Here is a 13263-nt window from a genome sequence, read left to right as displayed (position 1 = left end):
AGTAATTTAGCCATGATTTGTGTTCCCAGTGTGATGATTCTGGCCGTCATTATCGAAAGCATCCCGTGATGCCATTTAGTAGTAGGTATTCTATCCCTGGGTTTTGAACCCGAGATTCACCCTACTTGCTTCATGTTGATAGTTTTGCTTGTTCCTTTAGGTTATTAGTAACCTTTGCATTAGTCCTCGATGTTCGTGGTATTCCTTTCTTCCAAATACTATGAACCGCTTATGGCAGATGTTCCTCGCTGATCGAAAGATCACAATCAGAGTGCTCTCGATGGGTTCTCGATTCTACATTGTGACTCTGCCAGTTCTACCTTTCTGCATGGGTTTTCCGGAAGAAATCGGTGGAATTCGTTCGACATGCTAAACCATGCAACCACAACTCAGAAAATTATATGTTCCTTTGAGTTGTCCCTCTTTAGTTGTCTTCTGACCCTCGTCTATCAATTGATAGTCAAGATTATGTGTGCATTCGTTCATCGATGCCTATTACTCTTGTGGTCCGTCAAGCCATTCTATCGCGGAATGACTAGGAGAAACAAACTCCAGTACCTCTTCCATATCTAGGATTGGGTCAAAGCAATTGTGCTCCGCAGACCAAAATGCCAGCCCAGCTTTTGATTCTGTTCTACCCTGAAGTATTACCGTCTTTATGTCAGGATTTTCATGAGAATTGCACCGGCTCTTGTGAATTCTTGATGTAGTGATACTTCTCGCCATTATTATTCATCCCTCGGTTCCGTGTTGTCGCAACCGGGATGCCGACAAGTGAATCGTGATGTGTGAATTCAATACTCCTAGCAACCTTGTTGCTTGGTAGTTAATGGGAAATAATTTCATTCTTAGCGTGCTGGTTTTGAATCATCATTCTAAGGTTGATCATGCTACCTAGTCCTTGTTCTCGGTGCACTCCTCGATCGATGAGTTAGGATTATTCAAATCTTCGCTCTATTGATCATATCGTCTTGCCTCAAAAAGCAAGATTGTTCTCGAGCTTAACAACATATCGGTGGTTCGTGATTTTCCGAAGATCTTCTCAGAAGTATTACCAAGTTGTCACCTGACCACTATGTTGAGTTCGTGATCAAGTTGGTTTATTCCTGTAAACCACCCTTTCTCCAAGAATCCGTGTTGGATACCCTGAGCTAGTTGAGTAAGCTAAACAACAACTTGGAGAGTTGGAAGATAAAAGCTTGTCCGACTTAGTTCATTCCAAAGGGATATTCTTGTGTAGTGTGTGTTGAAGAAAGATGATATCTTCATCGATTGGTCCCTGTGGTCAGTTGCTGGACCTATTGTCTTATCAATCCTTTGATTTGAGTGTTGGCTATCGTCAAATCAAATCAGTACCAACGATGCTCGTAATGTTGTCTTATTCGTGGTTGATCCCTCGAGCATACACCATTACATCTTTGGTCTGACCAATACTATCACCTTGTTCACATAGTTATGGAATTCCATCTCCACGGGAAGCTGGAAGAATTGTTGTTGAGCCCATTGACAACATCCTTGTCTCCTCCATGATTTGTGAACATTAAGCTAGTGTTGGAAACTTTGAAAGCATTTCCTCATGCTAGCTCATGAAGTATTTGTTTGATGAAAGGAGTGACTTCCTCTTATACACGTGCATTTGGTGAAAGTTGCCGCCGTGAATTTGAGAAAGATTGTTTTGTTTCCTTTGGATTCATCCCAAATCAGTCATGCACACGTGCGAAGTATTCTGTAGTCTGGAGACTTGCAACCTTCATTCTATATGTGTCCCTAGCACACTAAGCCACTGATTGACTTGTTCAAGGAAAAGAAGTCTATGCTTGGGATCTAATCCATGGACTTGCGTAAAGACTTCGATATCCTCGATGATGGTTCCCCACCTGAACTCGGTAGTGTTTAATTATAAGACTACTACATGGCCATGCTTGTCTGGGACAACGTGTTTCACATGTTTGTAGCAGAACCAGCTCATGTTTTGGAGCTTGCTATCGTAGTTCATTTCCTGAGAATCTCGCAACGTCATCTCGTCGATTTGTGTTGCAAACTTTCATTTTTCTTCCTAGACTCGATGAGTCTGGAATATCCTGACACCAACCAGATCTGAGTCTCAGGCAAATATGATGGTTGGAATATTTCCCAAGAACTATAATATTGGTTCCTCGATAACCGGTAAAGTGAATGTCGTGGCCAACACACCCAGCCGGAAGACTTATTATTGTAGTATCTTGTTTGAGGAAGTTGGCCACCTTCCCATAAGGATTTCGTAGGATTTACCTCTGTAACTGTTCCTTATGGATTCTATTGCTCCCGAAGTCCGACCTTTACTTGATGTTCTAGTTATCAAACCATATCTATGAATAGGTTACACTAGCACGTCAAGGAGAACATTAGAAGCGGAGTGCTAAATGTCTCTCGGTCGATCATCCAGATTTTGTTCCCTTGGCCTCGCTAGGGTGAAACCTGAGTTGATGTTATCTTCCTTTGCATCTGCATCTTCCATCACCATTCATCATGGTAGTAAGTTGTGTTGCCGGACCCTTGACACGGATGTTGGTAAAACCTTGATGATTATGGAATTGCTCAAGTTCTTGAGAGCACGCACAAGCGCTACGTGTTATCATCGGCACTAACCGGGATTGCTTCTAGTCTCGTCGGTTATGCTATGACCTATTCAAACAGTGAATTCACTCTCTATTGTTGGGTTCTTCCCTAGTTACCAGAATCATTCCCATCGTTTGCATTTTGTTCCCAGCTTGCACCGCCAATGTGCCATTCTACCATGGGTCTTTTCCATTTCCGGTGATGAGCAAACTCATCCATTACGTTGTCTTCAACAAGGTAATCCACATCATCCAAGTCCGAGTATGCCATTCTACCGACCCCCGCCAATCGATTGCTGTGATTCGCCTTAGGCTGATATAGAGAGTCTCAGTGATCTCTATATCAAAGGTAATTCTTTTGCCACTTAAGGGGAGATATCTACGAGTCACGGTTCCGAAGGTGTCTCGTTGTGGTAACATGGCAACTCAACTCCTCGCTACGTTGACAACCGATTACCACCTTCTGAAGTGTGGAATTGTTGTCCACCTAGTGAACCTTCGTCATCCATTTCTTTCCACCCCTCTTGATGTGTATCTCGTGTCTCAACCCGAGAGATGGTCCTATGTCTCATTTCGTGAGTTGTTCGATCTTCGAGAAGATCGACCCTTCTAGAGTCTCCTTCTTCCCTCCATGTCATGTTGGCAGGATTTCTCAGAGCAAGACGACAAGACAAAGATGGTGTTCAACTCAACGTTCATTTGAAGTGCAACCTGGATCGTGAAGATTGTACTAGTTTGCGTTTCCCCTTCATCCTACCCTACGCTTGAATCTCGAGACGAGATTCTTGTTTAGTGGGGGTGAGTTGTCACATCCCTAGCTTCTGGTAATGCTCTAGGCTAGCTTCATGTGTGCATCATGTTTAAATTTCATTTAAATTTGAAATGAGGATTGGTGGAACCCTCAGAATCATTTTGAAAATGACCCAAATAAAAAAATTCCCCAAAAGGGTCCAAGAAAATGCTCATGTTGCCCTCTGAAAATATTGGACAGAGATAAAAATCAAAACAATATTTTTAGGAGCTCATGGACATTTATTTTGGCCATTTGGATTAATTCGATAAATATTTGCATTGGAAAGATATTTCTATATATATGAAATATGGTCCAAAAATTATGCCAATTATAAAAGAGCTCTGGAATAATACCATTAGCCCCTACAAAAATTGGCATAATAAAATTAAATGATTTAATATATTTATTAAATCAAACAAATGTCAGAAAAATAGAAAACAGAAGTAAAATAGGAAAAACAGAGAGAGGGAGGGAAACATTACCTGCAGCCCACCTGGGCCACTTACCTGTAGCCGGCCCAGCTCCTCCCGCTGGCCCAGCCCACCTCCTCCCCCCCCTTGTCCTCTTCTTCCTCTGCCAGTAGGCAGAGGCGAGGCGTGGCGCGCGCCCGAAGAGCGCCGGCCACCTCCTGCTTCGCCGTGGCAGCCTCCCTGCCTCCCTCCTCGACGCCCGGAGACGCCACGCCACCCCCTCGGACCCCTCTCACTCTTCCTCGAGGCCCCGCTCCTCTGCTCTTTCTCTCTCGCCCGAACCCGAACACAGCCGTCGCCGCCGACGAGAACCACCACGGCCACAGCCACCCCCTCGCCCCTCGGTTGTGCCACGAGCTCCGCGACGTCGTCCTCGACCCCCTCACCGAACCATGCCCCGCCGGAAGCCCTGCAGCGTCGACTTCGAGCTCTTCTTCAACCTTCGGCCGCCGGTGACCTCGTCTTCGATTCGCGCCGTCTAGGTCGTCCCCAGGCCCACTGAGCTGCGCTTCGACCTCCCAGTGAGCTCCTCCGTCGTTTCCCCCTAACCCCACGGCCTAGCGCTCGTTGTAGCACCACTTCCCATGATGACCGAAGCACACCGCCGCACGAACTCGTCGCCGACGAGGCTCCGGTGGCCAATCGGCCCCGTGCATATGCCCGTTGGCTTTGTGGGAGCCTGCAGAACGCGTTGTTGCTACCCGTTGATCCTCCCGTGCACGGTGGCGCCGTTTTCATCGGCGCCCGAACTCCGGCGACCGCCAAAGTCGTCGCCGGCGACGTCTCCGGCCACCCCGAGCTCAACCATCACCACCAAGAGCTGCGGCTCGTTCCCAGGAGCTCGTAGATGCTCTCCGCCTCCCGTTTGGTGGCCGTAACGTGCAAATGCACTTCCTCCGCCGCGCTCGGCCTTGCCGGCGGCTAAACGCCGGCGAGTTGACCGGGTTTGACCCCCCAGGGTCGCTGACCAGTGGGCCCGACCCCCCTAACCTTTTAATTAAATTAAATTAACCCCTGTTAACCCCCCTGTCACTGACGTGTGGGTCCCACACGTCAGATTTGACCGGACTGTGCCACGTTGACCTGCTGACGTCATCATGACATCAGGCTGACGCAATTAAATCATTTCTGGATTTAATTTAATTCTGAAATTCCAGAAAATGCCTAAAACTTCAATAAATCATAGAAAATTAACCGTAACTCCAAATTAAATAATTTATATATGTAAAATTATCAGAAAAATTCAAGGAATCCATCTGTACCATTTTCATGCATGTTAGAACAACTTATAGGTGCTGTTTAGCACAAATCATATAAAGGGCATTTAAATAATCACATATGGAGTTTGAATTTGAATCTTGTATTCAAACCAACTTCATTTAATCTGTTGCTAGTTGCATTAGCTCAAAACACATTCATTTTGCCATGTCATGATCATGCATCATATTGTGCATTGCATTGATTGTGTTCCTTTCTGTGTTGCCGGTATTTGTCCCCTCTCGATAGACGTGATACCGATGATGTGATCGTTGACACTGATGAAGACTCAATGTTATCTTCAGAAGTGCCAGGCAAGCAAAACCCCCTTGTTCATTCCGATAAAATCCCACTCTCTCGCTCCTGCTCTCTTTTACTGCATTAGGACAACAACGATTCATCTGTTACTTGCTGCGGTAGTTGAACCCCCTTTATCCTCTGCATGACCTGTCATTGCCACAGTAAATAGATGAAACCCACTAGCATGAGTAGGAGTTGTTTGAGCCCTGATGTGCCTACTCATTCATGCTTGTTGTCATGCCTGCTATTGCTTAGAGTTGAGTCAGGTCTGATTCATCGGGGATGAATCAGAGGCGTGTGAACATGTCCTACTATGGGTGAACTAAGTGTGTGAACACGATTTGGTAAAGGTAGCGGTGAGAGGCCATGTAGGAGTACATGGTGGGTTGTCTCATTGCAGCCGTCCTCAGGAACTGAGTTCTGTGTTTGTGATCCATGAACAGCTACTACCACACATTGGGTTCCGGTAACTCGACCCCTCTCGACTTATTAATCAACATGATCTCTGTCCAGGAGTTGCAACTAGTTTCTGGTGTTTGTAGGTAGTGTTAGTAGTCTACCAAGTGGCATCCGGTACAGGTGGGCTTGGGACAGACTAGGCACAGTGGCACGGTGTACCAAGTGGCACCCGGTTGGTGGGCTTGGGAACCCTGCACACATCGTTTGGGGCCGTGAGCGACACCCCGGCCGGATCTCCTTGCGGATGGAACCCGAATAGGCGATAAACCTGGACTAGAGACTTGTTCGGTTAGTCAGGTCGTGGCCGACTCCCTCGCCCGGCTTCCGCTTGAAGGTTGCCGAGGTACATGACGTGTACAGGGCGGTAAGTGGCGGGAGCGTGTGTGAAGAAGTACACCCCTGCAGGGTTAACATCATCTATTCGAATAGCCGGATTCCTCGGATATGGAAACTTGGACCCCTTGTACAGTTCATAGACAAGTGAAAGTGGATACCCTAAAATACGCAAGATAAGCGTGAGTGCTATGGATGGCGTTCTCGCAGGGAGACGGGAGCGGATCCATAGTGGTGTATTGGTTGGTGAATATGTGGACTCGTGTGCGCCACTTCAAAAGAGTTACTTGCAGTCGTAGTTCAGGATAGCCACCGAGTCAAAGCTGGCTTGCTGCAGTCAAACCCTACCATCCCCTTTGCTGATAATGATGCATATGTAGATAGATCTGATGTAAGTCTTGCTGGGTACATTTGTACTCACGTTTGCCTATTTTATGTTTTGCAGAGAGACTTCAGTCTCACTAGTAGTTCCGCTTGGACTTCGACGTTTAGCTTGTTACCTCAGCTACGATCTTGTGCCCTCGGCAGGATCTGGTAGATAGTCAGGCTTCTCAGCCTTTTTCATTTATAGATGTCTGTACTCAGACATGATAGCTTCTGCTTGTGCTTTGACTTGTATGCTCTGATTGTTGGGTCATGAGACCCATGTTTGTAATATCTCGCTCCTCGGAGCTTATTGAATAAACTACTTGAGTCGTGGAGTCATTTTGTGATGCCATGTTGTATTGCACATATCGAGCATATTGTGTGTATGTTATTGAAATGCTTGGTATGTGTGGGATCTGACTATCTAGTTGTTTATCTTTAGTAGCCTCTCTTACCGGGAAATGTCTCCTAGTGTTTCCACCGAGCCATGGTAGCTCGCTACTGCTCCGGAACACTTAGGCTGGCCGGCATGTGTCCTTCGTTCCTGTGTCTGTCCCTTCGGGGAAATGTCACGCGATGAATACCGGAGTCCTGCTAGCCCAGTGCTACAGCCTGGATTCACTCGCTGATGACCGACACGTTCGATGCTGGGTCATGGATGCCTGTCCCTGTAAGTCTGTGCCACTTTGGGTTTACGACTAGCCATGTCAGCCCGGGCTCCTTATCATATGGATGCTAGCGACACTATCATATACGTGAGCCAAAAGGCGCAAACGGTCCCGGGCAAAGGTAAGGCGACACCCGTGGGGATACCGTGCGTGAGGCCCAAAGTGATATGAGGTGTTACCGGCTAGATCGATGTGACATCGAGTCGGGGTCCTGACACATTCATTTTCCTGCCATACATTATTTTGCTCTCTTTATCGGTAGATGCATTAACGGTAAGGACGAAGCATGCCACATGTGTGTCCCTGATCTTTGTGTCCTCAAGAGTGTTGTGTCAGGTTATAAAGGTTATAACTTGGGGGCAATAGTTGCACGTAGGTTGCAGAAAAATAGTAGAAGGGGGGATTTATTTGGAGGAATTTATGCAACCCGTGTGGCTAATTTTCTTAATATAGCCCCACGAGAGGGGGATATGATTTTACCTCCTGTTTATTTGGATAAAGAAGCTATGTTCGATCATCACTTTCTTGAGAGGAATGAACAACTCCTCCATTATCGACTAATCTATAACAGGCGCAACATCATCCCTGTTACTCTTCCTGCCCCCTACCTTTTTGATTATCAGGCAAAAGGAAGATATGTTGTCACCAGGGAAGAAGCAACTAAATACGAGAGGGGAATGGAGGCAGATCGCCAACACGCTGTTGCTCAGGAGGCGGTCGCCTCTACATGTCAGTACAACCCCAGCTTCACTTATGGATATCAGCCAGGCGGTCACTGGTACTAGACCAACTTAGGCCAAAAGCCTAAGGTAGGGGGAGTACGTATTTCTAACCGACTTTACATTCATGTTCACACACCAGTCGTCGGTGCCCATACTCTTTCATTGTATTATCCATGCTAGTTTAAATTTCTTTTCTAGTTTTCTTCTTGTGTGCTTGATAAACCTTAAGAAAAACCAAAAAATTAGTTAGTTTAATTTCCATGCTTGTGGTAGAATTAAAATGAAAACCCAAAAAGATTTCTAGTTCTTCTTTTTATGTGTTGGGAGCTTTCCCGTGTAAATAGTTTTTTTTTCTTTTCTTTCTTTTGGGGGTCGAGAAGACTATATTGAAAATGTTTAGTGGCTCTTATATGCATGATTGTTTATTTAACTTAGAGCCCATATTACCTTGTCTTCTCTCTTGATTTGAATGCTTGCAGATTCCAACTTAGTCCAATGCACGTGCACTCTTATTATTATACACATCGTTCGGATGTGCAAGTGAAAGGCAATAATGACGATATATGATGGACTTATTGGGATGAGAAAAGCTGGTATGAACTCGACCTCTCTTGTTTTTGTAAATATGATGAGTTCATCATTTCTGAGTCAGCTTATTATGAAGTAAACATATTTGCAATGACATTTAGAGATTATAGTTATTTGTGCCATGCTTGATTAGCTATGAGTTATAATGGTTTACCTTGCGTGCCAACATGCTATTAGAATGATTATGATGTGGTATCCTCCTTTAAATGAATTGAGTGACTCGACTTGGCACATGTTCACGCATGTAGTTGAATCAAATCAACATAGCCTTCACGATATTTATGTTCATGGTAGATTATATCCTACTCATGCTTGTACTCGGTGTAAATTAATTTTAATGCATGTTTATGACTGTTGTCGCTCTCTCAGTTGGTCGCTTCCCAGTCTTTTGCTAGCCTTCGCCTGTACTAAGCGGGAATACTGCTTGTGCATCCAAACTCCTCAAACCCCAAAGTTGTTCCATATGAGTCCACTATACCATCCTATATGCGGTATTTACCTGCCGTTCCAAGTAAATTTGTATGTGCCAAACTCCAAACCTTTAAATGAAATTCTGTTTTGTATGCTCGAGCAGCTCATGTTACAACTAGGGCTGCCTATATCTTCCATGCTAGGTGGGTTATTCTCACGAGGAGTGGACTCCGCTCCTCATTCACGAGAAAGGACCGGTAACCGGGATGCCCAGTCCCATGATCCAAAAAGATCAAAGCAAATCAAAATAATTAAACAAAACTCCCCCATGGTTGTTGTATGTTGGAGGCACTCGTTGTTTTGAGCAAGCCATGGATTGATGCTTGTTGGTGGTTGGGGAAGTATAAACCTTTACCATTCTGTTTGGGAACTGCCTATAATGCATATAGTATGGAAGATACAGCCATCTCATAGTTGTTGCGTTGACAACAAAAGTATGCCGCTCAAAATGTTATTCAATCTCTATTTTAAAATCGAGCTCTGGCACCTCTACAAATCCCTGCTTCCCTCTTCGAAGGGCCTATCTATTTACTTTTATGTTGAGTCATCACCTTTCTTATTAAAAGCACCCACTGGAGAGCACACTGTCATTTGCATTCATTGCTATTGGTTTATATTGGGTATGACTTGACTGGATCTCTTTTACCATGAATTACAATGTTTAGTGAGTCCTTGATTTTTAAAGGTGCTCTGCATTTATGTTTTGCAGTCTCAGAAAGGGCTAGCGAGATACCATTTTGTTATATCATGTTATGATTGTTTTGAGAAAGTGTTGTCATCTGAGTTTTATTATTATGTCTCGCTAGCTGATTATGCTATTGATATGAGCAATTGTGAGACCTGAGTGTTATTGTTAGTATGGTTAGTTCATAATATTTGCTGAAAATTAAATGTTGGCTTTTCATGTTTACAACAACAAGAGCAGACAGAGTTTGTAAAAGTTTTTCTTTATCACTTTCAGTTTATCAACTGAATTGCTTGAGGACAAGCAAAGGTTTAAGCTTGGGGAGTTGATACGTCTCCAACATATCTAGTTTTCCAAACACTTTTGCCCTTGTTTTGGACTCTGACTTGCATGATTTGAATGAAACTAACCTGGACTGACGTTGTTTTTAGCAGAACTACCATGATGTTGTTTTATGTGTAGAAAAGAAAAGTTCTCGGAATGTCCTGGAAATCCACGGAGGCACTTTTTGGAATTAATAAGAATTTTTGGCAAAAGAATCAAAACCAGGGGGCCCACAGGCTGTCCACGAGATAGGGGGCGCCCCCCCTAGGGCGCGGCCTCCTATCTCATGCCCCCCTGGACCTCCACCGACCTCAACTCCAACTCCATATATTCATGTTCGGGGAGAAAAAAATCAGATAGAAAGTTTCATCACATTTTACGACATGGAGCCGCCACCAAGCCCTAATCTCTCTCGGGAGGGCTGATCTGGAGTCCGTTCGGGGCTCCGGAGAGGGGGATTCATCGCCGTCACCATCATCAACCATCCTCCATCACCAATTTCATGATGCTGACCGCCGTGCGTGAGTAATTCTATCATAGGCTTGCTGGACCGTGATGGGTTGGATGAGATTTAGCATGTAATCAAGTTAGTTTTGTTAGGGTTTGATCCCTAGTATCCACTATGTTCTGAGATTGATGTTGCTATGACTTTGCTATGCTTAATGCTTGTCACTAGGGCCCGAGTGCCATGATTTCAGATCTGAACCTATTATGTTTTCATGAATATATGTGTGTTCTTGATCCTATCTTGCAAGTCTATAGTCACCTATTATGTGTTATGATCCGACAACCCCGAAGTGACAATAATCGGGATACTTCTCGGTGATGACCGTAGTTTGAGGAGTTCATGTATTCACTATGTGCTAATGCTTTGTTCTGGTTCTCTATTAAAAGGAGGACTTAATATCCCTTAGTTTCCACTAGGACCCCGCTTCCACGGGAGGGTAGGACAAAAGATGTCATGCAAGTTCTTTTCCATAAGCACGTATGACTATTTACGGAATACATGCCTACATTACATTGATGAACTTGAGGTAGTTTTATGTCACCCTATGTTATAGCTATTACATGAGGAATTGCATCCGGCATAATTATCCATCACTGAGCCATTGCCTACGAGCTTTTCACATATTGTTCTTCGCTTATTTACTTTTCCATTGCTACTGTTACAACTACTACGAAAACCCCAAAACATTTATCTTTACTTTTGCTACTGTTACCTTTATTATCATACCACTTTTGCTACTAAATACTTTGCTGCAGATACTAAGTTATCCAGGTGTGGCTGAATTGACAACTCAACTGCTAATACTCAAGAATATTCTTTGGCTCCCCTTGTGTCGAATCAATAAATTTGGGTTGAATACTTTACCCTCGAAAGCTATTGCGATCCCCTACACTTGTGGGTTATCATGATACCGTGTGAACAGCCGCTCTGCGGATATCCATAAAAAGAACAGCCGGTCTGCATTTAGAGATGGCGGCGGTGGCCTACGCAGTGGCTACCGGAGAAGAGGTCAATCCTCGGTTGGTGGGCGGTGGCGGCATCATAGGAGGTCAATCATCGGTCTGCGATGGGAGATAGGTGGAGCTCAACCGTCGAGGTCAACGGCAGCGTGATTCGAGCACATCCATCACAGGCAATGGAGGGATAGTGGAGGTCAAACTTCTGGCGACAGCCGCACTAAGCTTTGCTCCTCGACCCCGCTGTCTCTGCGTGCCGCCGCATCATGCTTCTCTGTCTGCTGGGTGGAGGTCGCCTCGCGGCTAATTAATTAAGGTATTCTTTTCGTGAGTGGCTTAATTAAGGTATTCAATTCCTAAGGGTAGTGTTGTACTAGTACTCTGCATGTAAATTAACTGGCCATTAATTTTTGTCATTGCACATTTGGATAACAATATGGAGCGCCCTCAGTAATTATGAAAATAAAGCCTTGTGATTTATGCACGCATCATTGGGCAGCAGTTAATCCGTGTATTGTTGTTGTTGTTTTGTTTTTAATTACCATTCATGTGGTGCAGATGGAACGATCTCAATGGATGAAGGATCATAAATCCGCAGATTTTATCAGTGGCGTGACAGAGTTCATGAATTTGGCTGAAAGTATAAAGAGGAGAATTGGTGACGCGGATTACATCCTGTGTCCATGTACTGATTGGGCCAATATAGAGTCGCGTGCAGTTGCATATGTCCAGTGGCACTTAGCCTCTCGGGGATTCATGGATGGATATACACGTTGGACCAGACACGGTGAAGAGGAGGTCATGGATGAAGATACCCAGGGCTGCGAGATTACAAACCCCGATCAATGTCACATGGATGTTGAATCTAACATCGAGGCAAAGGTGTCAAGCTACCAATGGAACACCGGAAAGCCGAAACGCCCACTAGAAAACCAAGACGTCGACGCAGATGACGACGATCTTGGTATGCCAGATTTTGCTGCTATGATTGCAGATTTCAAGGGCCCAAAAAGGATATGATTGGGTACAAGGATCTGCCAACCATTGATGCTGACTCCAAGAAAGAATTGTATCCAGGATGCAAAAAGAAATATTCTAGGTTGAGTGCCATCCTGGCACTTCTCATATTTAAAGCGGCAAACGGTCTATCAAACAAGGGCTTCACAAAGATGTTAGGTATTTTCAAAGAAATTCTTTTGGAAGATAATGTGCTCCCCAGAAGCATGAATCACTGGTACGCATTGGTGCTATACACACGGTTTTTAAACCGTTTCCGCGATGGCATTTGGAACCGTCACCAAGTGAGTGACGATGATAGGGGGGTCCTTCCCACACGACCCAGAACCCATCAGGGATAGGGACCCTACAGTACTCCTACTCATTTGTGCTCGCATTGCCATCGCAATCGGTATTCTGTGGTGCTACGTTTACGATGCGCGGCCCATCACAAATTGTTCACTATTATAGAATGTGTATGATAAGCATATAATCACACACATTCTCTTTTCAGAAACCGTATGCGATAACTAATTAAGAAGATTAGCTAATCGTCCTGCGAGTGTCGGATAGGATTACAAAACGTCGGACCATCGTAACATCATCGTACATGACAACTATCGCACACGCTATTCTGTGGTGCAAAATTTATGATGCATACTTCATTAGAAACAGTTCATGGTTGTGAATCGTGTATGATAATGCAACTATCGCACACACTATTCTGTGGTGCAACATTTACGATGCATACTTCATCAGAAACAGTTCAT

This window comes from Triticum aestivum, chromosome 2B, assembly GCF_018294505.1.
Source record: "Triticum aestivum cultivar Chinese Spring chromosome 2B, IWGSC CS RefSeq v2.1, whole genome shotgun sequence".
NCBI lineage: Eukaryota > Viridiplantae > Streptophyta > Magnoliopsida > Poales > Poaceae > Triticum > Triticum aestivum.
This window is presented reverse-complemented; position numbering follows the sequence as displayed.